Genomic DNA, 23,490 nt, shown 5'->3' on the forward strand with positions numbered 1-23,490 from the left:
CCCTCCACGATGGCACTGATGGTGTTGGTTATGTGTGCCACGTCTGCCTTCTCAACTGACTTGATGCCAGTAAACTTCGACTCCGATCTTGCCCCTTGTGACAGAATCTGACATAAACTAACTAACTCCTCTTTCACAGAACTGTCTGTGGAGCCATCTGCCATCTGTCATGATGGAGAGATGTGGTGTTTTTCAGATTATCTCCGATGTTGTTTCTCTCCACCTCTGAAATATGGTGCATAAACTCTTCGGCCTGCTTCTCATTTCTATATGTTGAGCCCACAGTGATTCCTTTTTTTTTCTCTCTCTCTCTCAAACTGGAAAAAAATCTAACATTTCAAATTAATTCAATAATAATTTAATATACAATCATGTTTATCCAATATAGCTGGTATTTGATTGTGCTAAATTAGCCTTCTACTGGTGATGTCACAATGCTTTTTTAAACGTAAACAGAATCTGGAGACAAACATTTAAAATAGAATGTTCCAGAGCCATAGGAAAACATGGAGATCCATGTCAGCATCAGTAGGCCAATCATTTTATGGTATGTATACATTATTTTGAGGTGAACTGAAACTTATCAAGAGATGAGAAATAACCTCCAATACTGGACCACGTTTGCTCAGTAGACTTGCAAAAAAACTAGCTACGAAAGTACTCGTCTAGCTACAAGACTAACCAACATTTTCACTTACTCACACTTCCAGTCCCAAGTCAGAAAGTGGTCTCGCCTTCTTGCCAAGGGCATGTACAGTCCTAAATAGTATCTTCATCATCTCCGTGCTGGTCTGCTCTGACGTTGCTGTTAGCGCCGTCGCAGAGGGTGTCAAGAGGAGAGGCTCCGATTGAGCCCGGGACACAGAGACACGCAGGCAATGTGACACTTTGCTGTGTTCATGGTCACAAATGTTCTCCAGATTCATCGTTTTATTTCCGATGACAAAATTAGTTGTTTCTGGGCTTTTATCTTTAGCGTACTGGCGACACACAGAACTACTCATCACCACAGCCTCAGCATCATACTGTAGCCAGCCTCTTGAACCACTCATCACCACAGCCTCCGCATCATACTGTAGCCAGCCTCTTGAACTACTCATCACCACAGCCTCAGCATCATACTGTAGCCAGCCTCTTGAACTACTCCTCACCACAGCCTCAGCATCATACTGTAGCCAGCCTCTTGAACTACTCATCACCACAGCCTCCGCATCATACTGTAGCCAGCCTCTTGAACTACTCATCACCACAGCCTCCGCATCATACTGTAGCCAGCCTCTTGAACTACTCATCACCACAGCCTCCGCATCATACTGTAGCCAGCCTCTTGAACTACTCATCACCACAGCCTCCGCATCATACTGTAGCCAGCCTCTTGAACTACTCATCACCACAGCCTCCGCATCATACTGTAGCCAGCCTCTTGAACTACTCATCACCACAGCCTCCGCATCATACTGTAGCCAGCCTCTTGAACTACTCATCACCACAGCCTCCGCATCATACTGTAGCCAGCCTCTTGAACCACTCATCACCACAGCCTCCGCATCATACTGTAGCCAGCCTCTTGAACTACTCATCACCACAGCCTCAGCATCATACTGTAGCCAGCCTCTTGAACTACTCCTCACCACAGCCTCAGCATCATACTGTAGCCAGCCTCTTGAACTACTCATCACCACAGCCTCCGCATCATACTGTAGCCAGCCTCTTGAACTACTCATCACCACAGCCTCCGCATCATACTGTAGCCAGCCTCTTGAACTACTCATCACCACAGCCTCCGCATCATACTGTAGCCAGCCTCTTGAACTACTCATCACCACAGCCTCCGCATCATACTGTAGCCAGCCTCTTGAACTACTCATCACCACAGCCTCCGCATCATACTGTAGCCAGCCTCTTGAACTACTCATCACCACAGCCTCCGCATCATACTGTAGCCAGCCTCTTGAACTACTCATCACCACAGCCTCAGCATCATACTGTAGCCAGCCTCTTGAACTACTCATCACCACAGCCTCCGCATCATACTGTAGCCAGCCTCTTGAACTACTCATCACCACAGCCTCCGCATCATACTGTAGCCAGCCTCTTGAACTACTCATCACCACAGCCTCCGCATCATACTGTAGCCAGCCTCTTGAACTACTCATCACCACAGCCTCCGCATCATACTGTAGCCAGCCTCTTGAACTACTCATCACCACAGCCTCCGCATCATACTGTAGCCAGCCTCTTGAACTACTCATCACCACAGCCTCCGCATCATACTGTAGCCAGCCTCTTGAACTACTCATCACCACAGCCTCCGCATCATACTGTAGCCAGCCTCTTGAACTACTCATCACCACAGCCTCAGCATCATACTGTAGCCAGCCTCTTGAACCACTCATCACCACAGCCTCCGCATCATACTGTAGCCAGCCTCTTGAACTACTCATCACCACAGCCTCCGCATCATACTGTAGCCAGCCTCTTGAACTACTCATCACCACAGCCTCCGCATCATACTGTAGCCAGCCTCTTGAACTACTCATCACCACAGCCTCCGCATCATACTGTAGCCAGCCTCTTGAACTACTCATCACCACAGCCTCAGCATCATACTGTAGCCAGCCTCTTGAACCACTCATCACCACAGCCTCCGCATCATACTGTAGCCAGCCTCTTGAACTACTCATCACCACAGCCTCCGCATCATACTGTAGCCAGCCTCTTGAACTACTCATCACCACAGCCTCCGCATCATACTGTAGCCAGCCTCTTGAACTACTCATCACCACAGCCTCCGCATCATACTGTAGCCAGCCTCTTGAACTACTCATCACCACAGCCTCCGCATCATACTGTAGCCAGCCTCTTGAACTACTCATCACCACAGCCTCCGCATCATACTGTAGCCAGCCTCTTGAACTACTCATCACCACAGCCTCAGCATCATACTGTAGCCAGCCTCTTGAAACTCCTTTATCTCCAAACAAAAAAAATGTATGTCCTCCTTTTTCGTCGGTGGGGTTTTCGTTTCCAAAGGTTGGCTTACTCCAGGTAAATGTTGCCACATAACAGCTATTTTAAGGAACGGTAGCTAGCAGCAGACCCGTGGCAAGTGAGCGATGAGGAGTAGCTGATTTCCCGTACGGTAAACAGTGCCGCGAAGCTAGGAGCATGAGAGACGGTCTGTGGCTGGCAAACACACTAAGACAGTCGTGAAGAGGGCACGACAAAGCCTATTCCCCCTCAGGAGACTGAAAAGATTTGGCATGGGTCCTCAGAATCTCAAAAGGTTTTACAGCTGCACCATCGAGAGCATCCTGACAGGTTGCATCACTGCCTGGTATGACAACTGCTTGGCCTCTGACCGCAAGGTGCTAGAGAGGGTAATGCATATGGCCCAGTACATCACTGGGGCCAAGCTTCCTGCCATCCAGGACCTCTATACCAGGCAGTGTCAGAGGAAGTCCCTAAAAATTGGCAAAGACTCCAGCCACCCCAGTCATAGACTGTTCTCTCTGCTACCGCACGGCAAGTGGTACCGGAGCACCAAGTCTAGGTCCAAGATGCTTCTAGACAGCTTCTACCCCCAAGCTATAAGACTCCTGAACATCTAATCAAATGGCTACCCAGACTATTTGCATTGTCCCCCCCCCCTTTTATACCACTGCTACTCTCTGTTGTTATCATCTATGCATAGACACTTTAATAACTCTACCTACATGTACATATTACCTCAATTAACCGGTGTCCCTGCACATTGACTCTGTACTGGTACCCCCTATATATAGCCTCCACATTGACTCTGTACCGGTACCCCCTGTATATAGCCTCCACATTGACTCTGTACCGTAATACCCTGTATATAGCCTCCACATTGACTCTGTACCGGTACCCCCTGTATATAGCCTCCACATTGACTCTGTACCGTATTACCCTGTATATAGCCTCCACATAGACTCTGTACCGTAATACCCTGTATATAGCCTCCACATTGACTCTGTACCGTAACACCCTGTATATAGCCTCCACATAGACTCTGTACCGTAATACCCTGTATATAGCCTCCACATTGACTCTGTATCGGTACCCCCTGTATATAGCCTCCACATTGACTCTGTACCGTAACACCCTGTATATAGCCTCCACATTGACTCTGTACCGTAATACCCTGTATATAGCCTCCACATTGACTCTGTACCGGTACCCCCTGTATATAGCCTCCACATTGACTCTGTACCGTAATACCCTGTATATAGCCTCCACATTGACTCTGTACCGTAATACCCTGTATATAGCCTCCACATAGACTCTGTACCGTAATACCCTGTATATAGCCTCCACATTGACTCTGTACCGTAACACCCTGTATATAGCCTCCACATAGACTCTGTATCGTAATACCCTGTATATAGCCTCCACATTGACTCTGTATCGGTACCCCCTGTATATAGCCTCCACATTGACTCTGTACCGTAACACCCTGTATATAGCCTCCACATTGACTCTGTACCGTAATACCCTGTATATAGCCTCCACATTGACTCTGTACCGGTACCCCCTGTATATAGCCTCCACATTGACTCTGTACCGTAATACCCTGTATATAGCCTCCACATTGACTCTGTACCGTAATACCCTGTATATAGCCTCCACATTGACTCTGTACCGTAATACCCTGTATATAGCCTCCACATTGACTCTGTACCGTAACACCCTGTATATAGCCTCCACATAGACTCTGTACCGTAATACCCTGTATATAGCCTCCACATTGACTCTGTATCGGTACCCCCTGTATATAGCCTCCACATTGACTCTGTACCGTAACACCCTGTATATAGCCTCCACATTGACTCTGTACCGTAATACCCTGTATATAGCCTCCACATTGACTCTGTACCGGTACCCCCTGTATATAGCCTCCACATTGACTCTGTACCGGTAACCCCTGTATATAGCCTCCACATTGACTCTGTACTGGTACCCCCTGTATATAGCCTCCACATTGACTCTGTACTGGTACCCCCTGTATATAGCCTCCACATTGACTCTGTACCGGTACCCCCTGTATATAGCCTCCACATTGACTCTGTACTGGTACCCCCTGTATATAGCCTCCACATTGACTCTGTACTGGTACCCCCTGTATATAGCCTCCACATTGACTCTGTACCGGTACCCCCTGTATATAGCCTCCACATTGACTCTGTACTGGTACCCCCTGTATATAGCCTCCACATTGACTCTGTACCGGTACCCCCTGTATATAGCCTCCACATTGACTCTGTACTGGTACCCCCTGTATATAGCCTCCACATTGACTCTGTACCGGTACCCCCTGTATATAGCCTCCACATTGACTCTGTACCGGTACCCCCTGTATATAGCCTCCACATTGACTCTGTACTGGTACCACCTGTATATAGCCTCCACATTGACTCTGTACCGGTACCCCCTGTATATAGCCTCCACATTGACTCTGTACCGGTACCCCCTGTATATAGCCTCCACATTGACTCTGTACTGGTACCCCCTGTATATAGCCTCCACATTGACTCTGTACTGGTATCCCCTGTATATAGCCACATTGACTCTGTACTGGTACCCCCTGTATATAGCCTCCACATTGACTCTGTACCGGTACCCCCTGTATATAGCCTCCACATTGACTCTGTACTGGTACCCCCTGTATATAGCCTCCACATTGACTCTGTACCGGTACCCCCTGTATATAGCCTCCACATTGACTCTGTACCGGTACCCCCTGTATATAGCCTCCACATTGACTCTGTACTGTAATACCCTGTATATAGCCTCCACATTGACTCTGTACTGGTACCCCCTGTATATAGCCTCCACATTGACTCTGTACTGGTACCCCCTGTATATAGCCTCCACATTGACTCTGTACCGGTACCACCTGTATATAGCCTCCACATTGACTCTGTACCGGTACCCCCTGTATATAGTCTCCACATTGACTCTGTACCGGTACCCCCTGTATATAGTCTCCACATTGACTCTGTACCGGTACCCCCTGTATATAGTCTCCACATTGACTCTGTACCGGTACCCCCTGTATATAGTCTCCACATTGACTCTGTACTGGTACCCCCTGTATATAGTCTCCACATTGACTCTGTACTGGTACCCCCTGTATATAGTCTCCACATTGACTCTGTACTGGTACCCCCTGTATATAGCCTCCACATTGACTCTGTACTGGTACCCCCTGTATAAGGTCTCCACATTGACTCTGTACCGGTACCCCCTGTATATAGCCTCCACATTGACTCTGTACTGGTACCCCCTGTATATAGTCTCCACATTGACTCTGTACCGGTACCCCCTGTATATAGCCTCCACATTGACTCTGTACCGGTACCCCCTGTATATAGTCTCCGCATTGACTCTGTACTGGTACCCCCTGTATATAGCCTCCACATTGACTCTGTACCGGTACCCCCTGTATATAGTCTCCACATTGACTCTGTACTGGTACCCCCTGTATATAGCCTCCACATTGACTCTGTACCGGTACCCCCTGTATATAGTCTCCACATTGACTCTGTACCGGTACCCCCTGTATATAGTCTCCACATTGACTCTGTACCGGTACCCCCTGTATATAGCCTCCACATTGACTCTGTACCGGTACCCCCTGTATATAGTCTCCACATTGACTCTGTACCGGTACCACCTGTATATAGCCTCCACATTGACTCTGTACTGGTACCCCCTGTATATAGCCTCCACATTGACTCTGTACCGGTACCCCCTGTATATAGCCTCCACATTGACTCTGTACTGGTACCCCCTGTATATAGCCTCCACATTGACTCTGTACCGGTACCCCCTGTATATAGTCTCCACATTGACTCTGTACTGGTACCCCCTGTATATAGCCTCCACATTGACTCTGTACCGGTACCCCCTGTATATAGCCTCCACATTGACTCTGTACCGGTACCCCCTGTGTATAGCCTCCACATTGACTCTGTACCAGTACCCCCTGTATATAGCCTCCACATTGACTCTGTACCGTAATACCCTGTATATAGCCTCCACATTGACTCTGTACCGTAATACCCTGTATATAGCCTCCACATTGACTCTGTACCGTAACACCCTGTATATAGCCTCCACATAGACTCTGTACCGTAATACCCTGTATATAGCCTCCACATTGACTCTGTATCGGTACCCCCTGTATATAGCCTCCACATTGACTCTGTACCGTAACACCCTGTATATAGCCTCCACATTGACTCTGTACCGTAATACCCTGTATATAGCCTCCACATTGACTCTGTACCGGTACCCCCTGTATATAGCCTCCACATTGACTCTGTACCGGTAACCCCTGTATATAGCCTCCACATTGACTCTGTACTGGTACCCCCTGTATATAGCCTCCACATTGACTCTGTACTGGTACCCCCTGTATATAGCCTCCACATTGACTCTGTACCGGTACCCCCTGTATATAGCCTCCACATTGACTCTGTACTGGTACCCCCTGTATATAGCCTCCACATTGACTCTGTACTGGTACCCCCTGTATATAGCCTCCACATTGACTCTGTACCGGTACCCCCTGTATATAGCCTCCACATTGACTCTGTACTGGTACCCCCTGTATATAGCCTCCACATTGACTCTGTACCGGTACCCCCTGTATATAGCCTCCACATTGACTCTGTACTGGTACCCCCTGTATATAGCCTCCACATTGACTCTGTACCGGTACCCCCTGTATATAGCCTCCACATTGACTCTGTACCGGTACCCCCTGTATATAGCCTCCACATTGACTCTGTACTGGTACCACCTGTATATAGCCTCCACATTGACTCTGTACCGGTACCCCCTGTATATAGCCTCCACATTGACTCTGTACCGGTACCCCCTGTATATAGCCTCCACATTGACTCTGTACTGGTACCCCCTGTATATAGCCTCCACATTGACTCTGTACTGGTATCCCCTGTATATAGCCACATTGACTCTGTACTGGTACCCCCTGTATATAGCCTCCACATTGACTCTGTACCGGTACCCCCTGTATATAGCCTCCACATTGACTCTGTACTGGTACCCCCTGTATATAGCCTCCACATTGACTCTGTACCGGTACCCCCTGTATATAGCCTCCACATTGACTCTGTACCGGTACCCCCTGTATATAGCCTCCACATTGACTCTGTACTGTAATACCCTGTATATAGCCTCCACATTGACTCTGTACTGGTACCCCCTGTATATAGCCTCCACATTGACTCTGTACTGGTACCCCCTGTATATAGCCTCCACATTGACTCTGTACCGGTACCACCTGTATATAGCCTCCACATTGACTCTGTACCGGTACCCCCTGTATATAGTCTCCACATTGACTCTGTACCGGTACCCCCTGTATATAGTCTCCACATTGACTCTGTACCGGTACCCCCTGTATATAGTCTCCACATTGACTCTGTACCGGTACCCCCTGTATATAGTCTCCACATTGACTCTGTACTGGTACCCCCTGTATATAGTCTCCACATTGACTCTGTACTGGTACCCCCTGTATATAGTCTCCACATTGACTCTGTACTGGTACCCCCTGTATATAGCCTCCACATTGACTCTGTACTGGTACCCCCTGTATAAGGTCTCCACATTGACTCTGTACCGGTACCCCCTGTATATAGCCTCCACATTGACTCTGTACTGGTACCCCCTGTATATAGTCTCCACATTGACTCTGTACCGGTACCCCCTGTATATAGCCTCCACATTGACTCTGTACCGGTACCCCCTGTATATAGTCTCCGCATTGACTCTGTACTGGTACCCCCTGTATATAGCCTCCACATTGACTCTGTACCGGTACCCCCTGTATATAGTCTCCACATTGACTCTGTACTGGTACCCCCTGTATATAGCCTCCACATTGACTCTGTACCGGTACCCCCTGTATATAGTCTCCACATTGACTCTGTACCGGTACCCCCTGTATATAGCCTCCACATTGACTCTGTACCGGTACCCCCTGTATATAGCCTCCACATTGACTCTGTACTGGTACCCCCTGTATATAGTCTCCACATTGACTCAGTACCGGTACCCCCTGTATATAGTCTCCACATTGACTCTGTACCGGTACCCCCTGTATATAGCCTCCACATTGACTCTGTACCGGTACCCCCTGTATATAGTCTCCACATTGACTCTGTACCGGTACCCCCTGTATATAGTCTCCACATTGACTCTGTACCGGTACCCCCTGTATATAGCCTCCACATTGACTCTGTACCGGTACCCCCTGTATATAGTCTCCACATTGACTCTGTACCGGTACCACCTGTATATAGCCTCCACATTGACTCTGTACTGGTACCCCCTGTATATAGCCTCCACATTGACTCTGTACCGGTACCCCCTGTATATAGCCTACACATTGACTCTGTACTGGTACCCCCTGTATATAGCCTCCACATTGACTCTGTACCGGTACCCCCTGTATATAGTCTCCACATTGACTCTGTACTGGTACCCCCTGTATATAGCCTCCACATTGACTCTGTACCGGTACCCCCTGTATATAGCCTCCACATTGACTCTGTACCGGTACCCCCTGTGTATAGCCTCCACATTGACTCTGTACCAGTACCCCCTGTATATAGCCTCCACATTGACTCTGTACTGGTACCCCCCGTGTATAACCTCCACATTGACTCTGTACTGGTACCCCCTGTGTATAGCCTCCACATTGACTCTGTACCAGTACCCCCTGTATATAGCCTCCACATTGACTCTGTACTGGTACCCCCTGTATATAGCCTCCACATTGACTCTGTACCAGTACCCCCTGTATATAGCCTCCACATTGACTCTGTACCAGTACCCCCTGTATATAGCCTCCACATTGACTCTGTACTGGTACCCCCTGTATATAGCCTCCACATTGACTCTGTACTGGTACCCCCTGTATATAGCCTCCACATTGACTCTGTACTGGTACCCCCTGTATATAGCCTCCATATTGACTCTGAACTGGTACCCCCTGTATATAGCCTCCACATTGACTCTGTACTGGTACCCCCTGTATATAGCCTCCACATTGACTCTGTACTGGTACCCCCTGTATATAGCCTCCACATTGACTCTGTACCGGTACCCCCTGTATATAGCCTCCACATTGACTCTGTACCGGTACCCCCTGTATATAGCCTCCACATTGACTCTGTACTGGTACCCCCTGTATATAGCCTCCACATTGACTCTGTACTGGTACCCCCTGTATATAGCCTCCACATTGACTCTGTACTGGTACCCCCTGTATATAGCCTCCACATTGACTCTGTACCGTAACACCCTGTATATAGCCTCCACATTGACTCTGTACCGGTACCCCCTGTATATAGCCTCCACATTGACTCTGTACTGGTACCCCCTGTATATAGCCTCCACATTGACTCTGTACTGGTACCCCCTGTATATAGCCTCCACATTGACTCTGTACTGGTACCCCCTGTATATAGCCTCCACATTGACTCTGTACCGTAATACCCTGTATATAGCCTCCACATTGACTCTGTACCGGTACCCCCTGTATATAGCCTCCACATTGACTCTGTACCGTATTACCCTGTATATGGCCTCCACATAGACTCTGTACCGTAATACCCTGTATATAGCCTCCACATTGACTCTGTACCGTAACACCCTGTATATAGCCTCCACATAGACTCTGTACCGTAATACCCTGTATATAGCCTCCACATTGACTCTGTATCGGTACCCCCTGTATATAGCCTCCACATTGACTCTGTACCGTAACACCCTGTATATAGCCTCCACATTGACTCTGTACCGTAATACCCTGTATATAGCCTCCACATTGACTCTGTACCGGTACCCCCTGTATATAGCCTCCACATTGACTCTGTACCGTAATACCCTGTATATAGCCTCCACATTGACTCTGTACCGTAATACCCTGTATATAGCCTCCACATAGACTCTGTACCGTAATACCCTGTATATAGCCTCCACATTGACTCTGTACCGTAACACCCTGTATATAGCCTCCACATAGACTCTGTATCGTAATACCCTGTATATAGCCTCCACATTGACTCTGTATCGGTACCCCCTGTATATAGCCTCCACATTGACTCTGTACCGTAACACCCTGTATATAGCCTCCACATTGACTCTGTACCGTAATACCCTGTATATAGCCTCCACATTGACTCTGTACCGGTACCCCCTGTATATAGCCTCCACATTGACTCTGTACCGTAATACCCTGTATATAGCCTCCACATTGACTCTGTACCGTAATACCCTGTATATAGCCTCCACATTGACTCTGTACCGTAATACCCTGTATATAGCCTCCACATTGACTCTGTACCGTAACACCCTGTATATAGCCTCCACATAGACTCTGTACCGTAATACCCTGTATATAGCCTCCACATTGACTCTGTATCGGTACCCCCTGTATATAGCCTCCACATTGACTCTGTACCGTAACACCCTGTATATAGCCTCCACATTGACTCTGTACCGTAATACCCTGTATATAGCCTCCACATTGACTCTGTACCGGTACCCCCTGTATATAGCCTCCACATTGACTCTGTACCGGTAACCCCTGTATATAGCCTCCACATTGACTCTGTACTGGTACCCCCTGTATATAGCCTCCACATTGACTCTGTACTGGTACCCCCTGTATATAGCCTCCACATTGACTCTGTACCGGTACCCCCTGTATATAGCCTCCACATTGACTCTGTACTGGTACCCCCTGTATATAGCCTCCACATTGACTCTGTACTGGTACCCCCTGTATATAGCCTCCACATTGACTCTGTACCGGTACCCCCTGTATATAGCCTCCACATTGACTCTGTACTGGTACCCCCTGTATATAGCCTCCACATTGACTCTGTACCGGTACCCCCTGTATATAGCCTCCACATTGACTCTGTACTGGTACCCCCTGTATATAGCCTCCACATTGACTCTGTACCGGTACCCCCTGTATATAGCCTCCACATTGACTCTGTACCGGTACCCCCTGTATATAGCCTCCACATTGACTCTGTACTGGTACCACCTGTATATAGCCTCCACATTGACTCTGTACCGGTACCCCCTGTATATAGCCTCCACATTGACTCTGTACCGGTACCCCCTGTATATAGCCTCCACATTGACTCTGTACTGGTACCCCCTGTATATAGCCTCCACATTGACTCTGTACTGGTATCCCCTGTATATAGCCACATTGACTCTGTACTGGTACCCCCTGTATATAGCCTCCACATTGACTCTGTACCGGTACCCCCTGTATATAGCCTCCACATTGACTCTGTACTGTAATACCCTGTATATAGCCTCCACATTGACTCTGTACCGGTACCCCCTGTATATAGCCTCCACATTGACTCTGTACCGGTACCCCCTGTATATAGCCTCCACATTGACTCTGTACTGTAATACCCTGTATATAGCCTCCACATTGACTCTGTACTGGTACCCCCTGTATATAGCCTCCACATTGACTCTGTACTGGTACCCCCTGTATATAGCCTCCACATTGACTCTGTACCGGTACCACCTGTATATAGCCTCCACATTGACTCTGTACCGGTACCCCCTGTATACAGTCTCCACATTGACTCTGTACCGGTACCCCCTGTATATAGTCTCCACATTGACTCTGTACCGGTACCCCCTGTATATAGTCTCCACATTGACTCTGTACCGGTACCCCCTGTATATAGTCTCCACATTGACTCTGTACTGGTACCCCCTGTATATAGTCTCCACATTGACTCTGTACTGGTACCCCCTGTATATAGTCTCCACATTGACTCTGTACTGGTACCCCCTGTATATAGCCTCCACATTGACTCTGTACTGGTACCCCCTGTATAAGGTCTCCACATTGACTCTGTACCGGTACCCCCTGTATATAGCCTCCACATTGACTCTGTACTGGTACCCCCTGTATATAGTCTCCACATTGACTCTGTACCGGTACCCCCTGTATATAGCCTCCACATTGACTCTGTACCGGTACCCCCTGTATATAGTCTCCGCATTGACTCTGTACTGGTACCCCCTGTATATAGCCTCCACATTGACTCTGTACCGGTACCCCCTGTATATAGTCTCCACATTGACTCTGTACTGGTACCCCCTGTATATAGCCTCCACATTGACTCTGTACCGGTACCCCCTGTATATAGTCTCCACATTGACTCTGTACCGGTACCCCCTGTATATAGCCTCCACATTGACTCTGTACCGGTACCCCCTGTATATAGCCTCCACATTGACTCTGTACTGGTACCCCCTGTATATAGTCTCCACATTGACTCAGTACCGGTACCCCCTGTATATAGTCTCCACATTGACTCTGTACCGGTACCCCCTGTATATAGCCTCCACATTGACTCTGTACCGGTACCCCCTGTATATAGTCTCCACATTGACTCTGTACCGGTACCCCCTGTATATAGTCTCCACATTGACTCTGTACCGGTACCCCCTGTATATAGCCTCCACATTGACTCTGTACCGGTACCCCCTGTATATAGTCTCCACATTGACTCTGTACCGGTACCACCTGTATATAGCCTCCACATTGACTCTGTACTGGTACCCCCTGTATATAGCCTCCACATTGACTCTGTACCGGTACCCCCTGTATATAGCCTCCACATTGACTCTGTACTGGTACCCCCTGTATATAGCCTCCACATTGACTCTGTACCGGTACCCCCTGTATATAGTCTCCACATTGACTCTGTACTGGTACCCCCTGTATATAGCCTCCACATTGACTCTGTACCGGTACCCCCTGTATATAGCCTCCACATTGACTCTGTACCGGTACCCCCTGTGTATAGCCTCCACATTGACTCTGTACCAGTACCCCCTGTATATAGCCTCCACATTGACTCTGTACTGGTACCCCCTGTGTATAACCTCCACATTGACTCTGTACTGGTACCCCCTGTGTATAGCCTCCACATTGACTCTGTACCAGTACCCCCTGTATATAGCCTCCACATTGACTCTGTACTGGTACCCCCTGTATATAGCCTCCACATTGACTCTGTACCAGTACCCCCTGTATATAGCCTCCACATTGACTCTGTACCAGTACCCCCTGTATATAGCCTCCACATTGACTCTGTACTGGTACCCCCTGTATATAGCCTCCACATTGACTCTGTACTGGTACCCCCTGTATATAGCCTCCACATTGACTCTGTACTGGTACCCCCTGTATATAGCCTCCATATTGACTCTGAACTGGTACCCCCTGTATATAGCCTCCACATTGACTCTGTACTGGTACCCCCTGTATATAGCCTCCACATTGACTCTGTACTGGTACCCCCTGTATATAGCCTCCACATTGACTCTGTACCGGTACCCCCTGTATATAGCCTCCACATTGACTCTGTACCGGTACCCCCTGTATATAGCCTCCACATTGACTCTGTACTGGTACCCCCTGTATATAGCCTCCACATTGACTCTGTACTGGTACCCCCTGTATATAGCCTCCACATTGACTCTGTACTGGTACCCCCTGTATATAGCCTCCACATTGACTCTGTACCGTAACACCCTGTATATAGCCTCCACATTGACTCTGTACCGGTACCCCCTGTATATAGCCTCCACATTGACTCTGTACTGGTACCCCCTGTATATAGCCTCCACATTGACTCTGTACTGGTACCCCCTGTATATAGCCTCCACATTGACTCTGTACTGGTACCCCCTGTATATAGCCTCCACATTGACTCTGTACTGGTACCCCCTGTATATAGCCTCCACATTGACTCTGTACTGGTATCCCCTGTATATAACCTCCACATTGACTCTGTACTGGTACCCCCTGTATATAGCCTCCACATTGACTCTGTACTGGTATCCCCTGTATATAACCTCCACATTGACTCTGTACTGGTACCCCCTGTATATAGCCTCCACATTGACTCTGTACCGTAACACCCTGTATATAGCCTCCACATTGACTCTGTACCGGTACCCCCTGTATATAGCCTCCACATTGACTCTGTACTGGTACCCCCTGTATATAGCCTCCACATTGACTCTGTACCGGTATCCCCTGTATATAGCCTCCACATTGACTCTGTACCGTAATACCCTGTATATTGCCTCCACATTGACTCTGTACTGGTATCCCCTGTATATAGCCTCCACATTGACTCTGTACTGGTATCCCCTGTATATAGCCTCCACATTGACTCTGTACCAGTAACCCCTGTATAAAGTCTCGCTATTGTTATTTTACTGCTGCTTGTGACTTTTATTTCTTATTCATATTTGTATTTATTTTTGAACTGCATTGTTGGTTAGGGGCTCGTAAAGTAAGCATTTCACCTGTTGTGTTTGGCTCATGTGACTAATAAAATGTGATTTGATTTAATCACTGCACACCGATACTGGACAATGACATAGTGGAAAATGCATGACTGCTCTAATGTATTTCCCAAGTAAGGATCTTTCAAATCTTTGTCACATGTTTAGTGTAGTGTCATGCCTGGTCGTCAGGGCTGTCTGGCTGGTCGCCAGTCTGGCTGGTTGTCAGGGCTGTCCGGCTGGTTGTCAGGGCTGTCTGTTTGGTCGTCAGGGCTGTCTGGCTGGTCGCCAGTCTGGCTGGTCGTCAGGGCTGTCTGGCTGTTCGTCAAGGCTGTGGCTGGTTGTCAGGGCTGTCTGTCTGGTCGTCAGGGCTGTCTGCCTGGTCGTCAGGGCTGTCTGTCTGGTCGTCAGGGCTGTCTGTCTGGTCGTCAGGGCTGTCTGTCTGGTCGTCAGGGCTGTCTGTTTGGTCGTCAGGGCTGTTTGTCTGGTCGTCAGGGCTGTCTGTCTGGTCGTCAGGGCTGTCTGTCTGGTCGTCAGGGCTGTCTGTCTGGTCGTCAGGGCTGTCTGTCTGGTCGTCAGGGCTGTCTGTCTGGTCGTCAGGGCTGTCTGTCTGGTCGTCAGGGCTGTCTGTCTGGTCGTCAGGGCTGTCTGTCTGGTCGTCAGGGCTGTCTGTTTGGTCGTCAGGGCTGTCTGTCTGGTCGTCAGGGCTGTCTGGCTGTTCGTCAGGGCTGTCTGTTTGGTCGTCAGGGCTGTCTGGCTGGTCGCCAGTCTGGCTGGTCGTCAGGGCTGTCTGGCTGTTCGTCAAGGCTGTCCGGCTGGTTGTCAGGGCTGTCTGTTTGGTCGTCAGGGCTGTCTGGCTGGTCGCCAGTCTGGCTGGTCGTCAGGGCTGTCGGTCTGGTCGTCAGGGCTGTCTGTCTGGTCGTCGGCTGTCTGTCTGGTCGTCAGGGCTGTCTGTTTGGTCGTCAGGGCTGTCTGTTTGGTCGTCAGGGCTGTCGGTCTGGTCGTCAGTGCTGTCTGTCTGGTCGTCGGGGCTGTCTGTCTGGTCGTCGGGGCTGTCTGTCTGGTCGTCGGGGCTGTCTGCCTGGTCGTCGGGGCTGTCTGTCTGGTCGTCGGGGCTGTCTGTCTGGTCGTCGGGGCTGTCTGTCTGGTCGTCGGGGCTGTCTGTCTGGTCGTCGGGGCTGTCTGTCTGGTCGTCGGGGCTGTCTGTCTGGTGGTCGGGGCTGTCTGTCTGGTCGTCGGGGCTGTCTGTCTGGTCGTCGGGGCTGTCTGGCTGGTCGTCTGGGCTGTCTGGCTGGTCGCCAGTCTGGCTGGTCGTCAGGGCTGTCTGGCTGTTCGTCAAGGCTGTGGCTGGTTGTCAGGGCTGTCTGTCTGGTCGTCAGGGCTGTCTGCCTGGTCGTCAGGGCTGTCTGTCTGGTCGTCAGGGCTGTCTGTCTGGTCGTCAGGGCTGTCTGTCTGGTCGTCAGGGCTGTCTGTTTGGTCGTCAGGGCTGTTTGTCTGGTCGTCAGGGCTGTCTGTCTGGTCGTCAGGGCTGTCTGTCTGGTCGTCAGGGCTGTCTGTCTGGTCGTCAGGGCTGTCTGTCTGGTCGTCAGGGCTGTCTGTCTGGTCGTCAGGGCTGTCTGTCTGGTCGTCAGGGCTGTCTGTCTGGTCGTCAGGGCTGTCTGTCTGGTCGTCAGGGCTGTCTGTTTGGTCGTCAGGGCTGTCTGTCTGGTCGTCAGGGCTGTCTGGCTGTTCGTCAGGGCTGTCTGTTTGGTCGTCAGGGCTGTCTGGCTGGTCGCCAGTCTGGCTGGTCGTCAGGGCTGTCTGGCTGTTCGTCAAGGCTGTCCGGCTGGTTGTCAGGGCTGTCTGTTTGGTCGTCAGGGCTGTCTGGCTGGTCGCCAGTCTGGCTGGTCGTCAGGGCTGTCGGTCTGGTCGTCAGGGCTGTCTGTCTGGTCGTCGGCTGTCTGTCTGGTCGTCAGGGCTGTCTGTTTGGTCGTCAGGGCTGTCTGTTTGGTCGTCAGGGCTGTCGGTCTGGTCGTCAGTGCTGTCTGTCTGGTCGTCGGGGCTGTCTGTCTGGTCGTCGGGGCTGTCTGTCTGGTCGTCGGGGCTGTCTGCCTGGTCGTCGGGGCTGTCTGTCTGGTCGTCGGGGCTGTCTGTCTGGTCGTCGGGGCTGTCTGTCTGGTCGTCGGGGCTGTCTGTCTGGTCGTCGGGGCTGTCTGTCTGGTCGTCGGGGCTGTCTGTCTGGTGGTCGGGGCTGTCTGTCTGGTCGTCGGGGCTGTCTGTCTGGTCGTCGGGGCTGTCTGGCTGGTCGTCTGGGCTGTCTGGCTGGTCGTCTGGGCTGTCTGTCTGGTCGTCGGGGCTGTCTGTCTGATCCTCTTAAGTGATAATGCCCGATAATGCCCGGATGTTGTTTATCTCGGGCCGGCAAACAGTGCCAATATATCCCCCAAACACCGGCTTCAAGGGCATTATCACTTTTATACAACGTGTTACCAACATATTCAAAAAATGATTGACATATTTTCATTGAGAATGTTAGTTGGATTAATTTATTCATACTATTTCATCCTTCCACAACATTTTGTCCCAACACAAATCTAGGGTTGCTACCCAAGCTGTCTGGTCGTTCGTTCTATCCGTTCGGTTGCCAGAAACGCGACCCAGTCGTTCAGTCTTTTTTGTTCTGTATCTATGGATACGACTCAGTCATTCGATCTAAATGTTCCATTGCCATACTGGCTGGCAACGTTCTTATTTCTTGCTCGCTAGCTAGCCAACTACGGCCAACTTACTGTCACGTCAAAAAGTGCAGCCAGAATAACAACAACAGTAGCTGCATTTGCATTTGTTTAAATTGTTTTCTAGTGACGTTTATTTTGGATACATCCATAACAATGAGCTAACGAGGCGCGATTTCACCTGGAGTAGAAAATGTGCTCACTCGTCAGGACACTGTTGTTCAGAGGAGCTAGCCAACAACACAGCTAAACACAATCACTTCAAACTGAAGCTGGAAAGACTGAGAACTAGCTGCACTTCGTTTGTCCTTTTTTTTTTTTCAATTGACCTTTTTTTTGTTTGTATATTTCCATCAAAATTATGCCTGATGATTCATGATTTCGACTGGCTGAGAAACGCTTGCCTGCCTGTCTGTGTGTCTCTGTCTGTCTCGTCCCGACTCCCAACACGCTCATTACTACGGGACAGTTGGACATCGAATTTGAATGTTGAAACAATGTTGCAAATGTCGGCGAGACGGACAGCAAGGTTTTATACAAATCACTGCTGTTGAAAACCAAATGTTAGTCTAAAAGATGTGAGATCATGTCTAGATGCTTTTTATAGTAGCGATCAAGTTTATAAATTGCCTGGCTGGGCTGATGAGATGGTGGATTGTGCAGTCAGATGGAACAGAGTTAATAGGCATTTTAACGTCATAGATTTAGCCGGCGCTAACTTTTGGAATAGACACCGGCTGGAATGTGGTTTTAACCAATCAGCATTCAGGATTAGTTCCACCCGTTGTATAATGACACATAAACACCAGTTGCTCTCAGGACTGATTGCTTAGAGGTGCTGTTTATTTAGAAGCCGATCTTCAGTAGTCGCTCGCTCTTTCTCTCTCTCTCACTCGCTCACTCGCTCTTTCTCTCTCTTTCTCGCTCGCTCTCTCTCGCTCTTTCTCTCTCTCTCGCTCGCTCTCTTTCTCTCTCTTTCTCTCTCTCTCTCTCTCTTTCTCTCTCTCTCTCTCTCTTGCTCTCCTTTATCTCTCTCTCTCTCTCTCTCCTCTCTCTCTCTCTTTCTCTCTCTCTCTCTCTCTTGCTCTCCTTTCTCTCTCTCTCTCTCTCTCTCTTGCTCTCCTTTATCTCTCTCTCTTTCTCTCTCTCTCTCTCTCTCTCTCTCTCTTTCTCTCTCTCTCTCTCTCTTGCTCTCCTTTCTCTCTCTCTCTCTCTCTCTCTTGCTCTCCTTTATCTCTCTCTCTCTCTCTCTCTCTCTCTCTCCTCTCTCTCTCTCTTTCTCTCTCTCTCTCTCTCTCTTGCTCTCCTTTATCTCTCTCTCTCTCTCTCTCTCTCTCTCTCTCATTTTCTACTTTTTGTATTCTCCCATCATCTCACTCACTCCCCCCTTCTCTCCGTGTCTCCCCTCCTCTCCTCTTCCTCCTCCTCTCCCTTCCTCCCCTGCTCTCTGGCAGAGAGATGTGTCTGTGGAGCACTCAGCCACTGCACTCTGCAGCGTCTGGTATTGTGGCTAAATTACATGGCCTTTTAAAAATAGCCCAGGCCCTGCAAAGTCCCTAATGGCACCCTAGTCACTATATAGGGCTCTGGTCTAAAAGTAGTGTGCTACATATGGGATGCGTACAGTCTCTCCTGGAGGAGGGAGGGAGAGGAGGAGGGAGGGAGAGGAGGAGGGAGGGAAGGAAAGAGGGAGGGAGGGAAGGAGATGGATGGATGGGAGGGTAGAGGGAAGGAGAGGAGGGGAGAGGGAGGGGGGAAGGAGATGGGTGGGAAGGGTAGAGGGGAAGAACAGAGGTGGGAGGGAGAGGGAGGTGGGGAAAGGAGAGAGAGAGAGAGGGAGAGAAGGAGATGGGTGGGAAGGGTAGAGGGAGTGAGGGAAGGAGAGGAGGAGGAGGAAGAAGGGTGGGGGGAAGGAGATGGGTGGGAAGGGTAGAGGGGAAGAACAGAGGTGGGAGGGAGAGGGAGGTGGGGAAAGGAGAGGGAGAGAGAGGGAGGGAAGGAGATGGGTGGGAAGGGTCGAGGGGAAGGAGAGGGAGGGGAGGAGAGGAGAGAGGGAAGGAGATGGGTAGAGGGGTAGGTTAGTTCTTGTTTTGTCATTTGACAGTGTTTGGAGCTCCACTCGAATATCTCTGTGTTCACAGAACTCACTATCTCTCCCCAGACAGACAGACAGACCTCACTATCTCTCCCCACACAGACAGACAGACAGACAGACAGACAGACAGACCTCACTATCTCTCCCCAGACAGACAGACAGACAGACAGAACTCACTATCTCTCCCCACACAGACAGACAGACAGACAGACAGAACTCACTATCTCTCCCCACACAGACAGACAGACAGACAGACAGACAGACAGACAGACAGACAGAACTCACTATCTCTCCCCAGACAGACAGACAGAACTCACTATCTCTCCCCAGACAGACAGACAGACAGACAGACAGACAGACAGACAGACAGACAGACAGACAGACAGACAGACAGACAGAACTCACTATCTCTCCCCACACAGACAGACAGACAGACATACAGACAGAACTCAATATCTCTCCCGACAGACAGACAGACAGACAGACAGACAGAACTCACTATCTCTCCCCACACAGACAGACAGAACTCAATATCTCTCCCGACAGACAGACAGACAGACAGACAGACAGACAGAACTCGCTATCTCTCCCCACACAGACAGACCGACCGACAGACAGAACTCACTATCTCTCCCCACACAGACAGACAGACAGACAGACAGACAGAACTCACTATCTCTCCCCACACAGACAGACAGACAGACAGACAGACAGAACTCAATATCTCTCCCCACAAACAGACCGAACGACAGACAGAACTCACTATCTCTCCCCACATAGAAAAAAACAGACAGACAGAACTCAATATCTCTCCCGACAGACAGACAGACAGACAGACAGAACTCAATATATCTCCCCACATACAGACAGTATAAGGCAGGCAGGCTATGTAGTCTGTATTCTGAGTGTCTCGCCACACACACACAGACAGGGAGAGAGCACAAGAAGAGGCTGTAGTGTGGAGTCGTAAGTAGTAGAGTATTGATTTAGGATCATCTATCTCGGGAGCAGGAGGGGGGATTCTATAACAACCCCTACTAGGGAGCAGGAGGGGGGATACTATATAACCCCTACTAGGGAGCAGGAGGGGGGATACTATATAACCCCTACTAGGGAGAAGGAGGGGGATACTATATAACCCCTACTAAGGAGCAGGAGGGGGGATACTATATAATCCCTACTAGGGAGCAGGAGGGGGGATACTATATAACAACCCCTACTAGGGAGAAGGAGGGGGGATACTATATAATCCCTACTAGGGAGCAGGAGGGGGGGATACTATATAACAACCCCTACTAGGGAGCAGGAGGGGGGATACTATATAACAACCCCTACTAGGGAGCAGGAGGGGGGATACTATATAACAACCCCTACTAGGGAGCAGGAGGGGGGGATACTATATAACCCCTACTAAGGAGAAGGAGGGGGGATACTATATAACCCCTTCTAGGGAGAAGGAGGGGGGATACTATATAACCCCTACTAGGGAGAAGGAGGGGGGATACTATATAACCCCTTCTAGGGAGAAGGAGGGGGGATACTATATAACCCCTACTAGGGAGAAGGAGGGGGGATACTATATAACCCCTACTAGGGAGAAGGAGGGGGGATACTATATAACCCCTACTAAGGAGCAGGAGGGGGGATACTATATAACCCCTACTAGGGAGAAGAAGGGGGGATACTATATAACCCCTACTAAGGAGCAGGAGGGGGGATACTATATAACCCCTTCTCAAGTTACCCTGCCTCTCCTCCTTCCCTCTCACCACTTCTGGTCATCCCTTCAACTTTTTTCTGTCCTCCATCACTCCTCTCCCGGTGGTCATCTGTTCATTTTTCTCCTCTCTTTTCCCCTCCCTCTCTCTCCCTCTCTCTCTCTCGCTCTCTGTCATCCATGGTTTTAATATTTTCTTCAGTCCATAGCAGAGGGACCCCGTCTCTCCTGTCCTCTCTGTCTCTAGGTTGTCTTTGTCTCTACAGTAATATGTAAAATAATGTTGTTGTCTGTCTCTACAGTAGTATGTAATGTTGGTGTCTGTCTCTACAGTAGTATGTAATGTTGGTGTCTGTCTCTACAGTAGTATGTAATGTTGTCTGTCTCTACAGTAGTATGTAATGTTGGTGTCTGTCTCTACAGTAGTATGTAATGTTGTCTGTCTCTACAGTAGTATGTAATGTTGTCTGTCTCTACAGTAGTATGTAATGTTGTTGTGTCTGTCTCTACAGTAGTATGTAATGTTGGTGTCTGTCTCTACAGTAGTATGTAATGTTGTCTGTCTCTACAGTAGTATGTAATGTTGGTGTCTGTCTCTACAGTAGTATGTAATGTTGTTGTGTCTGTCTCTACAGTAGTATGTAATGTTGGTGTCTGTCTCTACAGTAGTATGTAATGTTGGTGTCTGTCTCTACAGTAGTATGTAATGTTGGTGTCTGTCTCTACAGTAGTATGTAATGTTGGTGTCTGTCTCTACAGTAGTATGTAATGCTGGTGTCTGTCTCTACAGTAGTATGTAATGTTGTTGTGTCTGTCTCTACAGTAGTATGTAATGTTGTCTGTCTCTACAGTAGTATGTAATGTTGGTGTCTGTCTCTACAGTAGTATGTAATGTTGGTGTCTGTCTCTACAGTAGTATGTAATGTTGGTGTCTGTCTCTACAGTAGTATGTAATGTTGGTGTCTGTCTCTACAGTAGTATGTAATGTTGGTGTCTGTCTCTACAGTAGTATGTAATGTTGGTGTCTGTCTCTACAGTAGTATGTAATGCTGGTGTCTGTCTCTACAGTAGTATGTAATGTTGTCTGTCTCTACAGTAGTATGTAATGCTGGTGTCTGTCTCTACAGTAGTATGTAATGTTGGTGTCTGTCTCTACAGTAGTATGTAATGCTGGTGTCTGTCTCTACAGTAGTATGTAATGCTGGTGTCTGTCTCTACAGTAGTATGTAATGCTGGTGTCTGTCTACAGTAGTATGTAATGTTGTTGTGTCTGTCTACAGTAGTATGTAATGTTGTCTGTCTCTACAGTAGTATGTAATGTTGGGTTGGTGTCGGTCTCTACAGTAGTATGTAATGTTGGTGTCTGTCTCTACAGTAGTATGTAATGCTGGTGTCTGTCTCTACAGTAGTATGTAATGCTGGTGTCTGTCTCTACAGTAGTATGTAATGCTGGTGTCTGTCTCTACAGTAGTATGTAATGCTGGTGTCTGTCTCTACAGTAGTATGTAATGCTGGTGTCTGTCTCTACAGTAGTATGTAATGTTGGTGTCTGTCTC

The 23,490-nt window shown here is 49.0% G+C and overlaps 1 protein-coding gene across 1 annotated transcript in view; it reads left to right on the forward strand.

The window, feature by feature from the left end:
• LOC139375449 (son of sevenless homolog 2 (Drosophila)) overlaps positions 1 to 23,490 on the forward strand; it is a 112,080-nt gene that overhangs the window by 67,350 nt on the left and 21,240 nt on the right. The gene's annotated exons all lie outside the window — the stretch shown is intronic.

The sequence above is a fragment of the Oncorhynchus clarkii genome, chromosome 19 (genome assembly GCF_045791955.1).
Source record: "Oncorhynchus clarkii lewisi isolate Uvic-CL-2024 chromosome 19, UVic_Ocla_1.0, whole genome shotgun sequence".
NCBI lineage: Eukaryota > Metazoa > Chordata > Actinopteri > Salmoniformes > Salmonidae > Oncorhynchus > Oncorhynchus clarkii.